Genomic DNA, 20489 nt, shown 5'->3' with positions numbered 1-20489 from the left:
AGGGTAATGCTAGCATTCAGAAATGCCTCTGAGAGCATGTCTTCTCTTTCAATTTCATGAAAGAGTTTGAGGAGTACTGGCATTAGATTTTCCCTGAAGTTCTTGTAGAATTCAGTGGTGAATCCAATGGCTCCTGGGATTTTCTTAGTTTGTAGGCTTTGAAAAAATTACTGCTTCAATCTCATTGCCTGTTATTAGATTATGCAGAGTTTTTGTATCTTCTTGGTTCGGATTTGGTAATTTACATGTGAATGGGAATCTATCCATTTTGTCTGAATTCTCCAATTTTTTGGAATACAGGTTTTTAAGATAGTTGCTAATAATCTTCCGGATTTCAGTGGTGTTTTTTGTGATCTCACCTTTTTCATTTCTGGTTGCATTGATTTGGGGCTTTTCTATCATTTTTTGATAATATTGGCTAACAGTTTGTCTATTTTGTTTATTCTTTCCCAAAACTAGTGCTTTGATTTATTGGTCTATTTTTGGGGGGTGTATTTTTATCATGTCAAATAATCCAGCTGTGTGGCTTTTGGTTTCCTCCTTTTCTATGCCCCATGGATCAGGTTTGAGGGAGTTGGGAGATTTTGGAAGCATTTTATTTCCTCATCTTCTCATGTTGTGTGTGTGTGTGTGTGTGTGTGTGTGTGTGTGCACTGGGGTTTGTCAGCTGGTTACAGTAGAAACACTTTGTTGGTGGTATGGAGACCTCTTTAGTGTCTGCTTTTCAGTGATGCACTCTGGGCATGACAAACTGTAGGCCTTTTCCTCTGTCCCAAGATACAACCAGCTCTGTGGATTTGAGAGAGGAGAGGTACAATTTAATTGGCCCAGCACTCAGTTCTCTGGGAGTGGGCTGCAGTATTGCTAATGATGAAAAGACCATCTAGATATTAGCATACAGAGAAGACCAATTAATGGCAACAACTATACCACCCTGGCAATAGCAATGAAATTATTATTATTAATAATAATAATGATAGCATTAAAGATAAACTGGATATTGACATATCCTAAGAACCAGAAATGTACCATCCTTTACCATAGAAAAGAAATCAATTATTATAGTATAAACACTAAGAAAAATAAAATATCCACATATAGTAAATATCTACTAAATTCAACAATTATACCTGTACTAAAAATTTATTTATTTATTTATTTATTTTTTCACAATGGAACTGTCTTTCCCCTAAAATGTTGCAGATCAGTTACAGCAAACAGAACAGCGACCATCACGTAAAATTGTTACTCTGGGCTTCTTTTTGACTGCAGCAACTACACAGAAAGAAACATTTAAAAGTATTAAGCAGTAATAGTATGGAGTTAACTAACTTTCTAAAGATAAATAAAGCTTAATGGTTGTATTAGTAAATGTAGAGTGGATGTGAAATTGGACTAAAAGTAAAACATAAAAAATAAGGCAATACAAATGAGAGAAAATGAAATAGAAGATCATTTTATTAGTAAAAGGAAATCAATGCAATTAGATAGTTACAGAAAAGAAAAAAAGGAAAAGATGAAAAACAGAAAAAGCATCAAGTGAAATAAAGGAAAAAAAGTTAAAAGGAGAATGAAAAAAGACAGAAAAAATACCCATCCTTCACCAAACAACAAAGGTAATAGAAAAAAGGGGGAGAATACTGAATCAAAAATTTCCTTTGTGTTTTTGAATGAGTGATTTCCTCCAGGATGTGTATTCTTGGAATCCAGCAAGACATGGTTTTCTCTGCTTAGCATTATGGCCTGTGGGTTTGTGAGGTGCACTCCTGCTCCAGAGTCCCCTCTGTCCATACACCCCAGACTGTGGCAACCATTCAAGGCAAGATGTGTCCTTGTTCACAGTGGTAGATGGGTGAAAAAATCAAACCACTGGTCTCTGCTGGATGTGGGTAGTGGGATAGGGGTTCAAGTATTCTGCTGGACTTTACACAGCACTTTTAGGTCCAGCTGCCTCAGCAAGTCCCACTCACCATCCTTGTTTCTTACCACAAAGAGTGGGAGTCCTCTGTCCTTCCCATCCTGTGCTTAAACTTCTCAGGGGCCCTATATCTAGCCTTCTCTCTCCTCCTGTTTGTCTCTTGTGGCTGTCTCTCACTCTGTCACTATGGTAGGGAAACTTGGAAAGCCTGAAATGAAAGTGTTCTGTGGCTCATTCTTAAATAATTAACCCCTTTCCAAAGTGACTCCTGATTAAACCCTCTCCAATATGGTAGGCACTTCATTGGATTTCTTTTCCAACTGTAGCCTGTCACGAAGGAGTCACTTTCAGAGTAAAACCCACAATTTTTGCAGTTTATAATAGCTATGGGCTTTTCTCGGGGCTAGCACTAGTGGCATGGTCCATTATTTCTAACTGGACCTGAAGACCTTCTAGGATTACTTTCTTTGGGGGATTGGATTTGTCCACAATCAAGTTGGTTGGTTGGTTGCTTGTTTGGTGCCTCTGTGTCCAAGGCAAAACAAAATACTGAGCAGGCATGGAGTTGGTATGTGGCTGCAGCTAGATTGTGAAATCTACAAGTGTAGAGTTGGCTGGGGGTGAATGCAGCTCTTCTGTACATGAGGCTCTGTCTTCGAATCTCTTGCTTTCAGTTATTTTGGATGAATACTCAGAAGAGGGATTGCTGAATCATATGGTCGATTTATTTTTAACTTTTTGAGGAACATCCATACTGTTTTCTATAGTGATGGTACTATTTTACAGTTTCACCAACAATTCACAAGAAATTAAATTTCCTCACCCACATCCTCTGCATCACTTGATAGAGTGCTCCTTTTATTTATTTTTGGAAGAAACCATACTGGTGGGTGTAATGTGATACCATGTGGTTCTGATTAGCATTTATCTGAGGTTGAGCAACTTCTCATGTGCTTATTGGGCATTTGTATATCATCTTTGAAGAAATATCTAATCAGGCATCATGCCTATTTTTTAATTGGGTTATTTGATGGTTTAACTTTTTTTTTTGGACCAGGGATTGAACTCGGGACCTTGCGCTTGTGAAGCAGGCAGAGGAACCACTGAGCTAAATCCCCGGCCCTTGACTTTCTAACTTTTGAGTTGTAAAAGTTCTTTTTATATTTTGGATATTAGCCTCTTGTCAGATATATGATTTGAGTTTTCCCTTCACTGTATTGATTGTGTTCTTTGATGTGTAAAACTTTTAAGTTTAATATGGTCCTAGCATGTTTAGTTTTATAATAATTTGCCATAATCTTTTTCAGAGTGGCTGTACCATTTTACATTCCCACCAGCATTATATGATTTTGTTTCTCTGCATTCTTACCAGCGTTCATGTTAGGATTATTTATTACTGTAGCCATTCTGATAGGTGTGTGGTACTATCTCAATGTGGCTTTAACTTTATCCTCCTTTAATATCTACTCATTTTGAACATTTTCATGTACTTATTTGTCATCTGTATATCTTCTCCCATATCATCTGTTCATGTTTTTGTCTCCTTTTTTATTTTTACTGTTGAGTTTTGAAGGTTAGTTATAGACTCAGTACTATACTAGGTCTTTGTGGGTATGTGGTTTGTTAGTACTTTTTCCTGGTATATGACTTGTCTTTCCATCTCTCAACAAGGTCTTTTAGAGAAAAAAAATTTAAAATTACATGAGGTCCAATTTGTCAAAATTCTCCTTGCTTTTGATGTCAAGTTTAAGAACTCTGTTGTACATTATCACCACTTACCTAGAATTTCTTTTTTGAGAGTGACATCACTCCTCTTATTTTGTGAAAGTTGCTCTGTTCATGTGGAGGTGAACAAGGGCATAGCCAACACTCCCTCTGCTGGACTAGTGGGATTGGTGCAGTGATGGTCATGTCTACAAGCTGGACTATCCAGAGATCTCCCAGAGATTTTGCCACAGTTATGGAGAAGGATTCTCTGCACTTTTCTCCACTTGGATAGAGACTTTCTGAGCACAAGGCAAGTAGAGTTAAGAAATTAACAGAAAGATAAAGTTTCTGCTATGTATCTTGAACCCCCGAATTCAGGTATGTCTGCAATGAGCTACCCTTTGACATTTTAAGTATAAGAGCCATTAAATCTATCCCCCAAGCTGATTTAAATTTGGATTATGAGGCACATAATCAAAATAGTCCTAGCTTTGACCAATGTGACAATAGTAATTATGATGCATGCAGATACTTGAAAAGTACTTGCACATTGGAGTTTTTTACTTCTCTCGCTGCACTTCTGATCCCTGAGATACTGTGTAAGTAATGTGAGACTAGCTGGCTGTTAGAGCATAGATGAGTTATCTTCAGCTGATTCCCCTTTCTGATCAACCAGTTTGTTAACTGTCAGACAAGTGAGGGAAGCCATTCCAGACTATTCAGCCTTGGCTGAGCTAACCAAGACCCACCTGGCCAATTCCCATAGTTATGAGAAATAATAAAGCTTCTGCATTACATTATTAAATTGAGAGGTAGTTTGTGATGTAGCAAAGCTAATGAATAGAATTACACATAGACACAACAGCACAAAGCAACAGGAATGTGGCCATCTTGACATTGTTCAACCTCTGCATACCCTCAGTGTGGTGATATTTGTCATTGAGGCCTTTGGTAAGTAATGAGGTGTAGATGAGGTCTTGGAATGTGATTCCCATGATAGGATTAGTGTCCCCATAGGAGGAGGATGAAACCAGAACTCCTTGGTGCTTCTACATTTAGCTGTGAATAATGTTTATGTATGATCAGCTAAAATGGATTTACATGTCTATTCCTACACCCATCACTAGCAAAGGGAGTAGAATGACCATTATTGGCTTGGAAAGGCACAGGGGCCCATGCAAAGAGTAGACTATCTCCCAAGTGAGGTTCTGCTGAAAGAATAGAAATTTTCTTTTTTTGTGGCTGAAACTCACTTGGAGGAATAGTATCAGTGAAGGGGCGACGGGCTTTCCATAGGCATATAATTGTCATCAACAATGTGTGGTCCCTAGCAATCACATTTTTTATTATCTTCATTCTTCCCACTTCCAGCCATGGCTAATTGGACTAGGGATGCTACACTGTGGAAGGAAGATGGATCAGTTTCTCTCTGGAATTGAGACTGTGATAGCATATACAGAGGTTAGGGTACACAGGGTGTCAGTACCCAGGGTGGGGGGATGTGGAGAAGCCTATATTCCTACACTCAAAAAGGAAATATTTCATAAATGGCAGAGGGAAGGAGGGAGGGAGAGCAGGAGGGAGAGAGAGATATTCGGTGAACATTTTCCACTTTCCAGGTCTAGGGGCATGGCTAGATTGCTGCATTTAGCTTCATGAGACACTTCTTTAGTTCTCATAGTAATTTCCCTTTCATTTGCTTGAATTAACCCTAATAAGCTTTTGTCACTCACAACAAAAGTATTTTAAACACTGTTCTTACGAGGAAATCCTCAATCCCATTCATAATACAATAAATGAAAATTGAAATTACACCAATATACCATTTATCACTTATCAGGTGGGCAAAAATAGAAAAGTCTGACAATTTTGTTGTTAAGGCCGTGGGGAAACAGACATTGTCATTAGGACTGTCTGAGTACAAACAGATGTAGCCCTGAGGAGGGTGAGCTGGCAACACCTTTCCACCCTGGACACACGCTTACCCTTTGACCCGGCAATCCCCAGACCTGGGAATTTATTCTACAGATGTACTGCCACGGGGAGGAAATGATGTATGTACAAGGTCATTCATGGTAGCATCATTTGTAGTAGTAAAATTGGGAAACAATCAAGTATTTATCCATAAAGGACTGGTTAAACTGACTAGGTCCATTCCAATCAGTTGGAAAATGGGACGGCTCATGATTAATGAAGGTCCCTATGTTCTAATATGGAAAGAACTCCAGACAGAGTAAAAAAACCAAAGTGCAGAATATTGCACATGCTGTGATGCCGTTTATGTAAGAAAGAGAAAAAGAAAAACATATTCATATTTTCTTATATTTTAGATAAATAAATTCAATAAAGAGGCTATAAAAAGAGGGACAAGAAACTAATAAATGAATAAATATATTTGGTTCTAGTGGGTAAAGAAAATGGCTGGGATGGAAGGTACACTTTTCAGTGATAACCTTTTTATATCATTTTTATTTTTGAAAATGTGAACACATTAACTGTTCTGAAAGGGAATACAAGTAAAAAGTCATTATTTCAATTAAAATACTGTATCATTCTGTTATATCCAGTTGTCTGAACTATTCAGTGCACCAAGATGAAAACATGCTATGTTAATACTTTGTTCTTAAAAATAAAAAATACTTGCTCTTAAAAAAAAACCCAAGCCTGGAATGTATTGATAAAAATCCAAAAGCAGAGAGAGTGTGCAACACATATCCTTTAGCTAAGTAGTTTCTATTGTTTTTGTACATAGGCACTGTGGTTGCTTGTAACCTGCCCCCCACTCCCCCAGGCCACAGTGCATCTGGAAACAGTTTTGTGCACAAACATTTGCTTGGCCAGCTAAAGACTGAGTTGACCAATCAAGCATATAAAAAGAATTTCCGGACAAAGAGAGATGTTATGTTAAAGATTGGTTTTGAACCTGAAGGGATCAGGTGGCCACTAAGAGAAATGACAAAATCTATTTTCTCTTCCTCGTATGTTCTCACCACTGGCACTCTCTTGTTATAAGCAAGAGTAAGTAAAGATTGCTCAGGAGGTGTTGAGCTGATGCTGTTTCACAAACGTGGGCGTTGGGGATCTGTCAGCTTAGGGAGCTCGCTCTCATTCAGTGCTCAGGAGAACAGACTTGAATCAGACTGAGGAGTCAGACCCCAGATGTCGTTTGATAACCCGGTGATTTGGGGCACACACTTGGCTCCTCTGTGCCTCAGTTTCTTCATTTGTAAAATGGCATAATGATATCAACTATTTATAGGATTATGCGGAGGAATAAAAGAGTAAGTACATGGGAAGAGTTTAGAGCAAAGTTTACTAGGTATGATGTCATCAATAAATGTTAACACTAAAAGGAATACAATGGTGAATTTCATGATTATATGACTTTAGACGAGGAGAGTTGGAAGGTACATAGAAGGTTGCCTCCTGTACCTTCTTTAAAACCAACTTTGTGTAAGATTGAGAAGTGATTCACATAGATGTAAGATAATAAATGCAGTTGCAGGTGCCATGATGTATCAGGCACCATGCTTAACTCAGAGAAGGGTAAACTAGGAAGCAGGGTGGGGCTGCTGCTTCCCTCACAGAAGTCCTAGGCTGCCTAAGGAGATGGCTGGTATGGACAGAATGTTTGTATTCCCTCCCAAATTCATGTGTTGGAGCCCTAACTCCCTATGTGATGGTATTCAGAGTTAAGGTCTTTGACAGGTAATTAAGTGTAGATGAGGACATTAGGGTGAGGCCCTTGTAGTGGTAATAGTGTCCTTATAAGAGAAGGAAGAGATCAGACTCTGTCCCCATTCTGTGAGGACTCAAAAAGGCAGCCTCCTGCAAGCCAGGAAAAGAGCCCTAACCAGGTTCTGTATTTGGTGACACCTTGATTTTGGATTTCTAGTGTCTAAAACTTCGAGAAATAAATGTTAGTTATTTTAGTCATCCAGTCTATGGCTTTTTGTTATAGCAGCCCAAGCTGACTCCGACAATGGACAAGTCATGAGAAAATACAAGACTGTGTGAATGCAATGACCAGGTCAGTTACGGATGCCTGAGGATGCCAGGGAATGGGTCTCTAGTTTAAGGGCCAGGATATAAGAAAGACTTTGTAGAGGCAAGGATGGGAGCTGCATACCCCTACTTTACCTTGCAATGAAACAACCATCACTCTTAGAGCAAAAATGGTACTAGTAGTAATAATAACAGTGCAATGATAACAGTATCAATGATGATAATAACTAAAACACACTGCGGGCTTGTTCTGAGCATGTTACATGCATCTGCTCATCTAATCCTGACAACGTCTTTGTGGACCCACTGTGCACTTACACAACTCAGCCTCACTTGCCTCATTCTAATCCTGGCCACCAGATCCTATCTTTACCTTAAAAGTTGGTATTTTCCTCATCACGTTTTTTTCTTTTTTGGCATCAGTTTTGCTTTTTAAAGATATTGCATTGAAATATTATTTGTTTTATTGATTTCTTGGCACTCAAGGCAAGTGTCTGCTTCTCTTCCTCCCCAAGGAATGCCAAGTGAGGAATGTTTAGGGCAGTCCTGTCTAACCCTGAGCTCAAGCTCTCTCTGAAGAAGCCACTGCCAGTTACATTGCAGATAACACCATGGTGGGGAAGCAGAAATAGGAAGTATTTCCTATTTGGACTTACTCATCACTTAGAATCCTGTTTCCCACAGCAAGGTGCCTGCAAAGACTTTTAGTGTTGCTTTAACATGGCACCAAATCTCACTAAATCTTTTTTTTTCGGTATTGGGGATCGAACTCAGGACCTTGTGCTAGCAAGGCAGGCGGCGGAACCACTGAGCTACATCCCCAGCCCAATCTCACTCTTAGCTGGAGATGCCGTCCTTATTTTACTTACTTCGAGTTTTTCTGAAAAACTCAAGGAAAAAGTCTCAGATTGATGCTAACGTGGGTTTTTTTTTTTTAAACACCTCTGCAATACTTCCTTTGACTTTTGTCATGAGAGCCCTTGAATGGCAAGGCTAATGGAGCTGGAATTCTCCAATTGCAAGTCTTCCCTTGTGTTTAAGCCATCACCACTGCACTGCTACTCCTGGGAGGACCCGAGGACCCCAGGGGAACCTGCTTCAGTTTGGATGTCAGACCACTTTGCTTGTGCATTCATGCTTTCATTTTCTTCAATTTCTTTTTCTAGAATTTAGTCAAACAATAACTTTCTCTGACCTAAATATTGGGCTTAATTGCACTGCATTCTTTATTACACCGTATTTTACCCACAATTACTTCCTGAGGGGAAAGGGATGTGGAAAATTATTGGCTAATGGGCATAAAGTTTCAGTTTTGTTTTTTTCGGGTTTTTTTTTTTATGTACCAGGGATCGAACTCCGGTCCTTGCGGTTGCGAGGGAGGCTGCAGAACCACTGAGCTAAATCCCTGGCCCTGTAAACTTTCAGTTTTGCAACAAGAAAAGAGTTCTGGAGATGAGTTGCATAACAATAGAAATGTATGTAACACTATGTAATGGTATATTTAGAAATAGTTAAGTTGGTAAATTTTGTGTATACAAGGGGTGATCAAATATATGGTAAATGAGTAAATTAAAAATTTATCATAGTGGAAGTCAGATTGCCATTAATTCTTCTCAAAATGCTTCCTGTTCTTGGCACTTTCTAATCCAGTTTTATAAGTCCTCTTCCCTGAATCTGTATGAGGTGTGACGAAAAAATACAGTGGATTGGGCCACGGATGTAGCTCAGTGACACTGCACCTGCCTTGCAAGAGTGAGGTCCTGAGTTTGATCCCTGGTACCGGAAAAACACACACACGCAAAACAAAACAGCGGATTCTGCTGAGTGCCATCCAGAGGAAAGGCAGGCTTGTAAAAGAAGATTGGAGTGGGTCCTCATCCACCTTATTCACTGGATCTGGCCCCATGCAGCCTCTGGCTCTTCCAAAAAGTCAACATCATGATGAAAGGCAACTATTTTGAGTCTGTTTAGGACATCCAGGCAGCCACCCTAGTGCAGCTGAAGACACACCTGAAAGAGGACTTCTAGAACTGCTTCAGAAAGTGGCAAAAATAATGGGATAAGTGTGTTCAAAGCAAGGGAGAGTATAATAGTAATAAGTCTCTTAGTGTAGTAAATTTTTAAAAAATTAAACATTCACTGTAGTTTTCAATTTCACCTTGTATTTTATCATGATTTAAAAAATTGTTAAAAAAATCCTAATCTATGGTAATGAAGGTCAGACAGCGGTTGCCCCTGGAGGTGGTGTTTTCTGGGAAGGGGTATAAGGGAGTTTTGAGGGGAGCTAGACCTTTTCTGACCTAGTGGAAGTTACATATGTAAAAGCAGTCAGTTGTGTGCTTAAAATTAGTGTACCTTATTGTATATATGCCATACTGCAAAAAAATGTAATTCTTTCAAAAAAGGAAGCTTGTTATCTTTTCTGGTAGAAATTTTCTATGCAGAAATTCTCTATTCTTACCAGATAAGAATATATCTACAGGGAATGTCGAGGAGCCCCTGTAAATGGTTAAAAACAGACTATGGAGTCAGAAAACCCAGTTTCAAGTTTAGTACCACCTGCTTCTAAAATGGAACCTTGGAAAAGTTATTTAGGCTTTTTATTTCCTAGTTTCCTTATCTATATGAAATGTAGATATAGTAGAGACGTGAATGTATATAATAAGTGTTTATTTTTTAATTTTATTTTTGGTACCGGGGATCAAACTCGGGACCTTGCTCTTGGGAGGCAGGCAGGGTAACCACTGAGCTAAATCCCCAGCTATAATAAGTGTTTAGCATCGGGTCTGGTTTATTGTAAGTGTTCTATCAAGTTGGTTTTTTCATCCGATTTTTATTATGGTAAAATATACAGACATAAAATTTACATCTTAATCATTTTTAAGAATGTAATTCAGTGGTATTAAGTACATATGCAACCATCACCAACATTCATCTTCAGAACTTTTCATCTTGCGAAACTAAACCTGTATGCCCACCAAACAATAACTCCCGTTCTCTTAACTCCCACTCACCAGAAACCACAATTCTACTTTCTGTCTCTATGATTTTGACTACTCTAGGTACTTCATGTAAATGGAATAATGAAAATAATTTTCTTTTTGTGATTGGTTTATTTCACTTTACACAAGGTCCTAAATCCACCCATGTAGCACATTAGCATCTTCTTCCTTTTAAAGGCTGAGTAATTTATTATATGTATGGACCTCATTGTGTTTATCCATTCATCCATCAATGGATATTTGGATTTCTTCCACATTTTAGCTTCTGTAAATAATGCTGCTGTGAACACGAGTACAAATATTTCTTCCAGCCTGCTTTTTGTCATTCTTTCACTTCCAATTCATTTGTGTCTTTGAATCTAAAATGAATCTCTTTTAAACACCATGCAGTTGGGTCATAATACAGTTGAGCTGGATTGTCGTCTTGATTGGCTTAAGAGCCACCTGGGGGATTAGTAAACACAATTCTGGATGTGTCTGAGTGGGTCATGGAGATGTGACCTTGAGTCCGATATCTGCTTCCCAGCCCCTTCCTCTCTGGTGTCTCCAGCTCTGGCTCCCAACTGCCATGAAGTGAACAGTTTTGCTCCACCATGCCCTTCTGCCATCATATTCTTGCCATGAAGCTAGTGGAACATTGACTAAACCCTCCGAAAGCATGAGCCAAATTAAACCTCTCCTCCATTAAGTTGTGGGTGTTGGGTATTGTGTCTGGACAATAGAAAAACTGACCAATAGAGTTCTTTTCTTTTCTTTTCTTTTCTTTTTTTTGGTAGCAGGGATTGAACTCAGAACCTTGTGCTTGTGAGGCAGGCATGGTGCCTCTGAGCCAAATTCCCGGCTCTGGAGTTCTTTATTTTTAAAGTTCATTCTGACCAAGCTGCCCATAGCAGTAGAATGGATGTTGAACGAGGCTGCTGCCTGTGGTGTGACTGTCCACCAACTCCAAGCTGGTTTATGTTGTGCTTCCCCTGAGCATGGGGCAGCAGAGGTGTGGAGTCACTGGCTGACATGGTTCTACATGAGGACAACACCTGGGAAGAGAAGGCAGAAACTAGACCAGGTGAGTGTTGACATTAAGTCTAACAGTCTGCTTGAACCCTCACACCCTGGCCTACACAGAGCAGAAATCAGGGGGCTGACTGTTTTTCCCATCTACTAACATGAACAAGGACATTCCTGGTGTGGTGCTTACCACAGTTTGGAGTGAAAGAACAGAGGGGCCTCTGGCATGGGGTTGGGGGGGGACACCTTGCAAATCCACAGATCCCAAATCTAGGCAGAAAAAATCATGACTGGCTGGATTCCAAGACTGCAGATCCTACAAAGAAACCACTCATGCAAAATTACAGAAGAATTTATTTTGATTCAATCATTTTAACATTAAAATTTTTAAATTATTTGTCTCTTTTTTTCATTGGTTTTTTGAGAGGTTTGAGTTATTTTCTCTCCTTTTAAATTTTTAACTCTTTTCTTTCTTATCTTTCATTTCCTGTACTTTGTTCCCTTTTTCGTTTTACATCTTTTTGTTGTTCAATCTTTTCTATGGCTGTTTTCTAATACAGTTAACTTCCTTTTACTCTTTAATAGGACTTCCTATGTTGTTTAGAACTTTTGGGTCCATGTTTATTAAAGAGATTGGTCTATTTCTCTCTGTTTTGGTTGGATTGTATGTGGCTTTGGAGTCAGGGTAATGCTAGCATTCAGAAATGCCTCTGAGAGCATGTCTTCTCTTTCAATTTCATTAAACAGTTTGAGGAGTGCTGGCATTAGATTTTTCCCTGAAGTTCTTGTAGAATTCAATGGTGAATTCAATGGCTCCAGGAATTTTCTTAGTTTGAAGGCTTTTAAAAAATTACTGCTTCAATCTCATTGCCTGTTACAAGGACTAAAAGAAAACAACTTCCAACCCAGATTGATATACCCTGCAAAAGTATCTTTCAAAATTGATGGAGAAATAAAGTTTTTCCATGACTAAGAACACTTCAAGAAATTTATGACCACCAAACCAGCACTCCAAAGTATTCACAAGGATATCCAACAAAGAGACAATGAAGCCAACAATGCCAAAATATCTAATAGAAAGAATACATTAGGCAGGGTGAGCAGGTAAGTGGAAGGGAGAAAAAGAAGGGAATCAGCAAAAGGAAATAATGCAGTGACAGAAATGTGGTGGTCATTCTTTTCATGAATGCTTTTGTTGGCAAACAATTTGGTTTACAAACAGAAGTGCTTGGCAAAATTTTGTTTTGGTTTGCGAACTCTGCATCAGGTGACAAAACACAACTGGGGCCATCTTTCCTACACAAACAGAAACATGGCCATATTTTCCAAAACTGGAGAACAAACTAAATTCATAAACCAAGGCACCACTTTAAGTCAGTAGCTTTCAGTAATAACTCTCAACATGAATGGTCTCAATTTCCCAAATAAAAAGCACAGAAGAGAAGACTGGATCAAGAAACAAAACCCAACAGAACACTACATCAAGAAATACATTTAACCAAAAAAGCATTCATAGATTAAAAATCAAAGGAACCTAAAAACAAACAAAAGTGGCTATCCTATTTTCAGACAAAGTGGACTTCAATTCAAAACTGATCAGAAGAGGCAAAGAAGGTCACTGGATATTGGTTAAGGGAGCAATTCAACAAGAAGAGATAATTGCTAGCATGTATGCACTAAGCAACACTGTACCCAATTTCATAAAACAAGTCCTATTCAATATAAAAATCAGATAAACATCAACAATTAGAGTAGGGGACCTCAATATCCTACTGTCACAAATAGGCAGCTCAACTAGATAAAAAATCAACAAAAAATATTGGAGTTGAATGAAATCTTTAAATAAATGTTCTTAATATATATGTACAGTGTTCTACCCAACAAGAACAGAATACACATGCTTCTCAGCAGCACATGGAATTTCTCCAAAAGAGACCACATACTGGCCAATACAGTACACTTAAGTGTTGCAAAATAACTGAAATTATATCGTGCATAGTAACAGATCACATAGCATAATGAAACTGAAAATTAATGGCAAAACAAAGAAATTATACAAAAGCATGGAAATTAAACAATAAAATATTAGATAATTAATGAATTACAGAAGAAATGAAAGAAATAAGACAGTTCCTAGAACAAAACAATAATGCCAGTAAAACACACCAGAATTTATGAGATATAATGAAAGCAGTTTTCAGAAGGAAGTTTATAATTATAAATGCTTAAATCACAAAAACAGAATGAGCTTAAATAAATGACTTCATGATGCGCTGCAGTGTCCTAGAAAAACAAGAAAAATCCAAACCCAGAGCTAGGACAAGGAAAGAAATTATAAAGCTCAGATCAGAAATCAATGAAATTGAGAAAGAAATATAAAGAATCAATGAATAGAACAGATGACTCATGGAAAGAATAAACAATCTTTAGCCAATCTTGCCACAAAAGGAAGGATCCAATTCAGTGCAATTAGAAATGAAAAAGGTGCAATCACATCAATCACCAGTGAGATCCAGAAAATTGTTAGCAACTATTTAAAAAATCTGTACTGCAAAAAATTGGAGAATCTGGAAGAAATGGATAGATTCCCAGATACATATAAATTGCCAAAACCAAGCCAAGAAGACATTAATAACTCTGAATAATCCAGTAACAGGCAATGAAATTGATGTAATAATAAAAACTCCCTATAAATTAAGCAAAGCCAAGCACTCAGTGGATTCACCACTGAATTCTACAAGAACTTCAGGGAAGATCTAATAGCAATACTCCTCAAACTCTTCAATGAAGTTGAGAGAGAAGTGCTCCTAAAGGCATTTCTGGAAGGTAGCATTGCCCTGATTCTCAAACTAGGTACAATCCAACCAAAAAAAGAGAACTACAGGCCAATCTCTTCAGTTAATATAGACACAAAATTCTCAACAAGGTACTGGCAAACAGAACCTAGGAAATCATCAGAAAGATCATACATCATGACCTAGTAGGGCTCATCCTAGGAATACAAGGATAGCTCAATGTACACAAATCAATAAATGTAATACATAACACAGAAACATGGACAAAAATTATATGATCATCTCCATTGACACAAAAAAGGCCTTTGACAAAATCCAACATTCATTCATGATGAAAAAAATTTGAAGAAAATAGGCATAGAAGGACCTTATCTCAACCTCTAAAAGCTATTAATGACAAATCTACTCCCAACATCATGTTAAATGGGGAAAATCTGAAAGCTTTCCCTCTAAAATCAGAAACAAGAAAGGATATCCAGGGCTGGGGATTTAGCTCAGTGGTTTTGCTGCCTGCTGCACAAATGCAAGGACCCGAGTTTGATCCCCGGTACCAAAAAAAAAAAAAAAGAAAAAAAGAAAGTATATCCATTATCATCACTCCAAACACTAGCCAAAGCAATCAGGTAGGAGAAAGAAATAAATGAGATATGTACATAAAAGGAAGAAGTTATCATTATTTGCAGGTAACATGATCCTCTACATAGAAGACCCATAAAATTTCACCAAAATACCCCTAGAATTAATCACCAAATTCAGTAGTGTAGCAGGATACCAAATCAACACACAAACATCAATAGCATTCCTGTACACCAATAATGAACTCACTGAGAAAGAAATTAGGAAAACACAGTCACAGTAGCATCAAGAAAAATCACGTACATAGGAATGAACCTAACCAAGAAAGTGAAAGACCTCTACAACAAAAACTACAATACTCTGAAAAGGAGATTGCAGAGGACATCAGAAAATGGAAAGGTATCCCCTGTTCCTGCTCAGGCAGAACCAATACGGTCAAAATGGCCATACTTCCAAAACTCATATACAGATGTAATGCAATCTGAATAAAAAACCAAAAGCATTCCTCACAGAACTAGAGAAAACAATCTTAAAATTCATATGGAACCAGAAGAGACCTAGAATTTCAAAAGCAATTCCAGGCAGCAAAAGCAAAGCAGGGAGCATCACAATTTTAGACATCAAGTTATATTATAAAGCTACAGTGATGAAAATAGCACAGTACTGGCACAAAAACAGACATGTGGATCAGTGGAACAGAATAAAGGATACAGAAACAACCCCAAGCACATTCAGCTCTTTCATCTTTGACAAAGGTGCCAAAAATATACACTAGAGGAAAAATGGCCTCTTTAATAAATGGTGCTATGAAAACTGACAATTGACATCCTGAAGATTAAATCTAGGCCTATATCTCTCACCATGTAGTAAACTAAGATCCAAATGGATCAAAGATCTACATGTCAAAACAGAGACATTTAGGGCCAGGAATTTAGCTCAGTGGTTCCACTGTCTGCCTCGCAAGGGCAAGGACCTGAGTTCAATCCCTGGTACAAAAAAAAAAAAAAAAAAAACCAAAAAACCCAGAGACATTTAGTCTGAAGGAAAAATAAAATAGGTAAAACTTTTGAAGTCATAGTCTTCCTGAACAGAACCTGATTGCACAGATAATAACAGCAACAATCAACAGATGAATTCACATCAAATTAAAAAGTTTCTTCATGGCAAAAGAAAGAATCAACTGAATGGAGACAACCTATAAAATGGGAAAAATTTTGCCAGCTATTCCTCAGATACAGGAGTAATAGCTAGACTATATGAGGAGCTAAAAAATTACCCCCAAAAAGGTCAGGAATTTAGCTCAGTGGTTCTGCTGCCTGCCTCACAAGTGCAAGGTCCTGAGTTTGATCTTTGGTACCAAAAAACCCCCCAAAAAACTAAAATCTAAAAAAATTTCATTCTGCCAGCCTCTGACTTTTGATTGGAGAGTTTAGTTCATTTATATTTAAAGTAATTGCTGAGCTAGAGGGACTTACTTTTGTCATTTTGCTACTTGTTTTCCATTGCCTTACATTTTTTTCTCCCTCATTTTCTGTAGTTCTACATTCTCTTGTATTTAGCTGATTTTTTGTAATGAAAAATTTTAATACTTTTTAAATTTTCTTTTATATATATAATCTACAATTATTTTCTTTGTGGTTACCATGGAGATTGCATTTAACATCCTAAATTAGATCATCTGATTTGAATTTATATCATTTTAACTTCAATGACACATAAGAATTGTGCTCCTATATACTACTGTTTCCATGGATTTTTGTTATTGATGTCAGAAAATTACATCTTTATACATTGTGTGTCCCAAAACATAAACTAATAATTTTCTATAATGCATCAGTTTTTAAAGCCAAGAACAAAACAAAAAGATTAGTTTTTACAATTGTCCACACATTTATATGTACTGAAATCTTTATTTCCTCGTACTTATTCAATTCACTCTCCAGTGTCCTTTAATCTCATGCAGCTGGGTTTCATTTACAATTTTTCACAGAACAAGTCTAGCAGTATAATGGACTTTTCAGGATTTGTTTATCTGGGAATGTCTTAATTTCTTTTTTATATTTGAAGAACAGTTTGACAGTTCTAGAACTCTTGTATGAATTTTTTTTTCTATTAACACTTTGAATACATCAACCCACTACCTCTGGCCTCCATAGTTTCTGATGAGAAATCTGCCAGTAATCTCATTGAAGAGCCCTTGTATGTGACAAGCTGCTTCTCTCACACACTGCTTTCAAGATTCTGTCTTTGATTTTATCTTTCAACAGTTTGGTTATAATGTCTTGTTGTGGATTTCTTGAGTTAATCCTACTTGGAAACTGTTGAGTTTCTTGGATGTTTATATTCATGCCTTCCATCAAGTGTGCGAAGTTTCTGGCCATTATTTCTTCATATAAGCTCTCAAATAATTGCTCTTTTTCTCTTCCATTTTTTTCAGAGACTTCCACAATGTTGGTTTGCTTAATGGTGTCTCATAGGCTCTTTTAATTTTTCTTCAATCATTTTTTTTTCTGTTCCTCAGCCTCAAGAATTTCAATTGTCATTATGTTCAAATGTGTGGATCGTTTCTCCTGCCTGCTTAACCCTGTCTTTGAATAATTTTATTAATTTTTAATTTTTATTACTACATGTTTGCAGTATGTAATGATTACATTCATTGTGAAGAATTGGTACATGTGCATAACATATTTCAATTCTTTTTTTCCACTTCCCTCTACCCTCTTAAAATTTTTTTTGCTGTAGTCAGATTCATTTGTTTATTGTATAAGTCCTTATAAAGTTAATCATAATACATATAGATTAACAGACGGGTGAACAGGCCAAAACCATAAAACATAAGACAATTATACTAAATCAGGGTACACCTTTAGATACATTGTTCATGCTGAATTACAATAATTTTTTTCTCCTACTGCCTGACTTTAATTTTGCACTTCACTTGTATATTGTATTTCTCACATAAGAGAAACTTTGTGATATTTAAGCTTGTCTGTCTGATTTATTTCACTTAACATTATGGTCTCAAGGTCCACCCATTTTCCTACAAATGACTCTAGTTTATCATTTTTTATGACAGATTGGTATTCTATTGTGTATAAATATTACATTTTCTCTATCCATTCATCTGTTAATGGACACATAGGCTGCTTCTAAGATTTAGCTATTATGAATTGTGCTGCTATAAACATCACTGTGGTATGGTGTCTTTAACTCTTTTGGGAAGATACCTAGAAGGAGAATAGCTGGGTAAAATGGTGTTTTTATTTTTAGTGTTTTGAGAAATCGCTGAACTGATTTCCACAGTGGTTGTAATGATTTACCTTCCCACCAACAGTGAAGAAGAATACCTTTTCCCCTGAAACCTCTCCAGCAGTTATTGGTTGATTTCTTTCTTTTCTTCTTCCTCTTCTTCCTCTTCTTCTTCCTCTTCCTCTTCTTCTTCCTCTTCCTCTTCTTCCTGTTCCTCTTCTTCTTCCTCTTCTTCTTCCTCTTCCTCTTCTTCTTCTTCCCCCTCTTCCTCTTCCTCTTCTTCCCCCTCCTCCCCCTCCCCCTCCCCCTCCCCCCTCCCTCTCCTTCTCCTTCTTCTTCTTCTTCTTCTTCTTTTCCTTTCTTCTTCACCAGAGATCAAACTCAGGACCTTGGGCTTTCCAGGCAAGCACAGCACCACTGAGCTACTTCCCTGGCCTGTTGATTTCTTGATGATACCAATTTTTTCTTCAGTGAAATATTGTTTTAATTAGTATTCTCAAATAACAATGTTGAACATTTTTTTCATATATTTATTGACTCTTTGTACTTCTTCATCTGAGAAGAGTCTGTCTACTCCAGATGCTTCTCTTGTGATTGGATCTTTAAATTCGGAGGGTCTAATATTTTTAGTTCTTATATATTCTAGATAGTAGTCCTTCACCTGAGGACTAGCTGGAAAATTTTTTTCCCTTCTGCAGGCTGTTTCTTCACTCCGTTGGTAGTTTTTTTGGCTGTGAAGAAGCTTTTTAATTTGATTTGATCCCATTTGTTGATTCATGGTATTATTTCTTGTGCAACTGATGTTCTGTTCAGAAAGTCTTTGCCTACACCTATGTGTTCAACAGTTGTATCTATTTTGTCTTCCAGTAGGTTAAATGTTTCTTTTAATGTTTATATATTTAATCCATTTTTATTTTAGTGTAGTGCATTGTGGGAGATATGGGTATAAGTTAAATCTTTAGCATGTAAATATCCAGTTTTCTGGATATTCATTTGTTAAAGAGACTATGTTTCCTCCAGTGAAAATATTTGGTATCTTTGTCAAAGATAAGATCGGTGAGCGTGCTGGAGTTGTTTCTGCATCCCCTACTCTATTCCATTGATCCACAAGTCTGTTTTTGTTTGTGGTTTTTTTTTTGCCAATATCATGTTTTTTTTCTTTCTTTCCTTTTTAAAAATCACTGTAGCTTTGTAGTATATCTTGAAGTCCAGGAGTGTAATGCCGCCTGACATGGCCTTGTTACCCAGAATTATTTTGTAATCTTGAGACTCTACTGGTTCCATATGAATTTTAGGATTGCTTTCTCTAGTTTTATGAGGAATCCTATTAGTATTTTGACTGTGATTACATTAAATCTGTATAACAGTTTTGGAAGTATGGCCATTTGACTACATTGGTTCTGCCTATCTAGGAACATCATTTTCTTTTTTAAAAATTTTTATTTTATTGGTACATTTTAGGTATACAATATAATTACATTCATGATTGGGAATTTGCACCTTTCAATAATGTCTCTTGGTTCTTATTTTTCCCCCTTCCTCTGTCCTCCCTTCAACCCCTCCACCCCTCCCTATTTACAAAGACTTTGTTTCCATTTTTTCATTTTTCTCATATTAATTCCATTCCCTTCTTTTCTTTCCCCTACCTCTCCCACTTCCCCTTCCCCTTTGCACCTTTTCTTCCCATTTCACATTATCTATTATACGTTTTAGTCCTTATTTACATTTTCAGTTTCTCACACTGGGGAAACTATTTGGAGCTTACACATGTGTGTCCTATTTATTTCACTTAAGAGTATTTCCTTAATGTGTATCCATTTAGCAATAAATGTCTCTAATTTCTCATTTTTTACGGCTGAGTATACTCCATTTTATAAAAAACCTCACATTTTCTTTACTCAGTTTCCAGTTGATGGACATCTGAGCTGCTTTCAAGTTTTAGCTATTAAAAACTGTGCTTCTATGAACATATGTGCACATATATCACTGTGGCATGATTCTTTTAATTCTTCGGGGAAGATATGCAGCAAGGGAGGGGAATAGCTGGGTCAAATGGCACCTGTAGTTCTAGTTCTTTGAGGTATCTCCATACTGATTTCCATAGTGGTTGCACCAGTCTACACTCCCACCAGCAGTGGAGCAGGGTTCCACTTTCTCCACAGCCCCGCCAGCATTTGTTATTGATTGATTTCATGATAGCAGCCATTGTTTCTGGAGTGAGGTGGAATCTCA

At 37.3% G+C, this 20489-nt stretch overlaps 1 non-coding gene across 1 annotated transcript; it reads right to left on the bottom strand.

The window, feature by feature from the left end:
* Positions 1–1176: 1176 nt before the first annotated feature.
* On the bottom strand, positions 1177–1307 carry LOC147828645 (small nucleolar RNA SNORA16B/SNORA16A family). Its single transcript, XR_015450520.1, has one exon. It is a non-coding gene; the product is annotated as a small nucleolar RNA SNORA16B/SNORA16A family (small nucleolar RNA).
* Positions 1308–20489: the final 19182 nt, after the last annotated feature.

Source organism: Heterocephalus glaber, unplaced genomic scaffold (genome assembly GCF_053883595.1).
Source record: "Heterocephalus glaber isolate CG9 unplaced genomic scaffold, H.glaber_assembly_v1.0 deba00000943, whole genome shotgun sequence".
In the NCBI taxonomy this organism is placed as follows: Eukaryota; Metazoa; Chordata; class Mammalia; order Rodentia; family Bathyergidae; genus Heterocephalus; species Heterocephalus glaber.
This window is presented reverse-complemented; position numbering and strand designations above follow the sequence as displayed.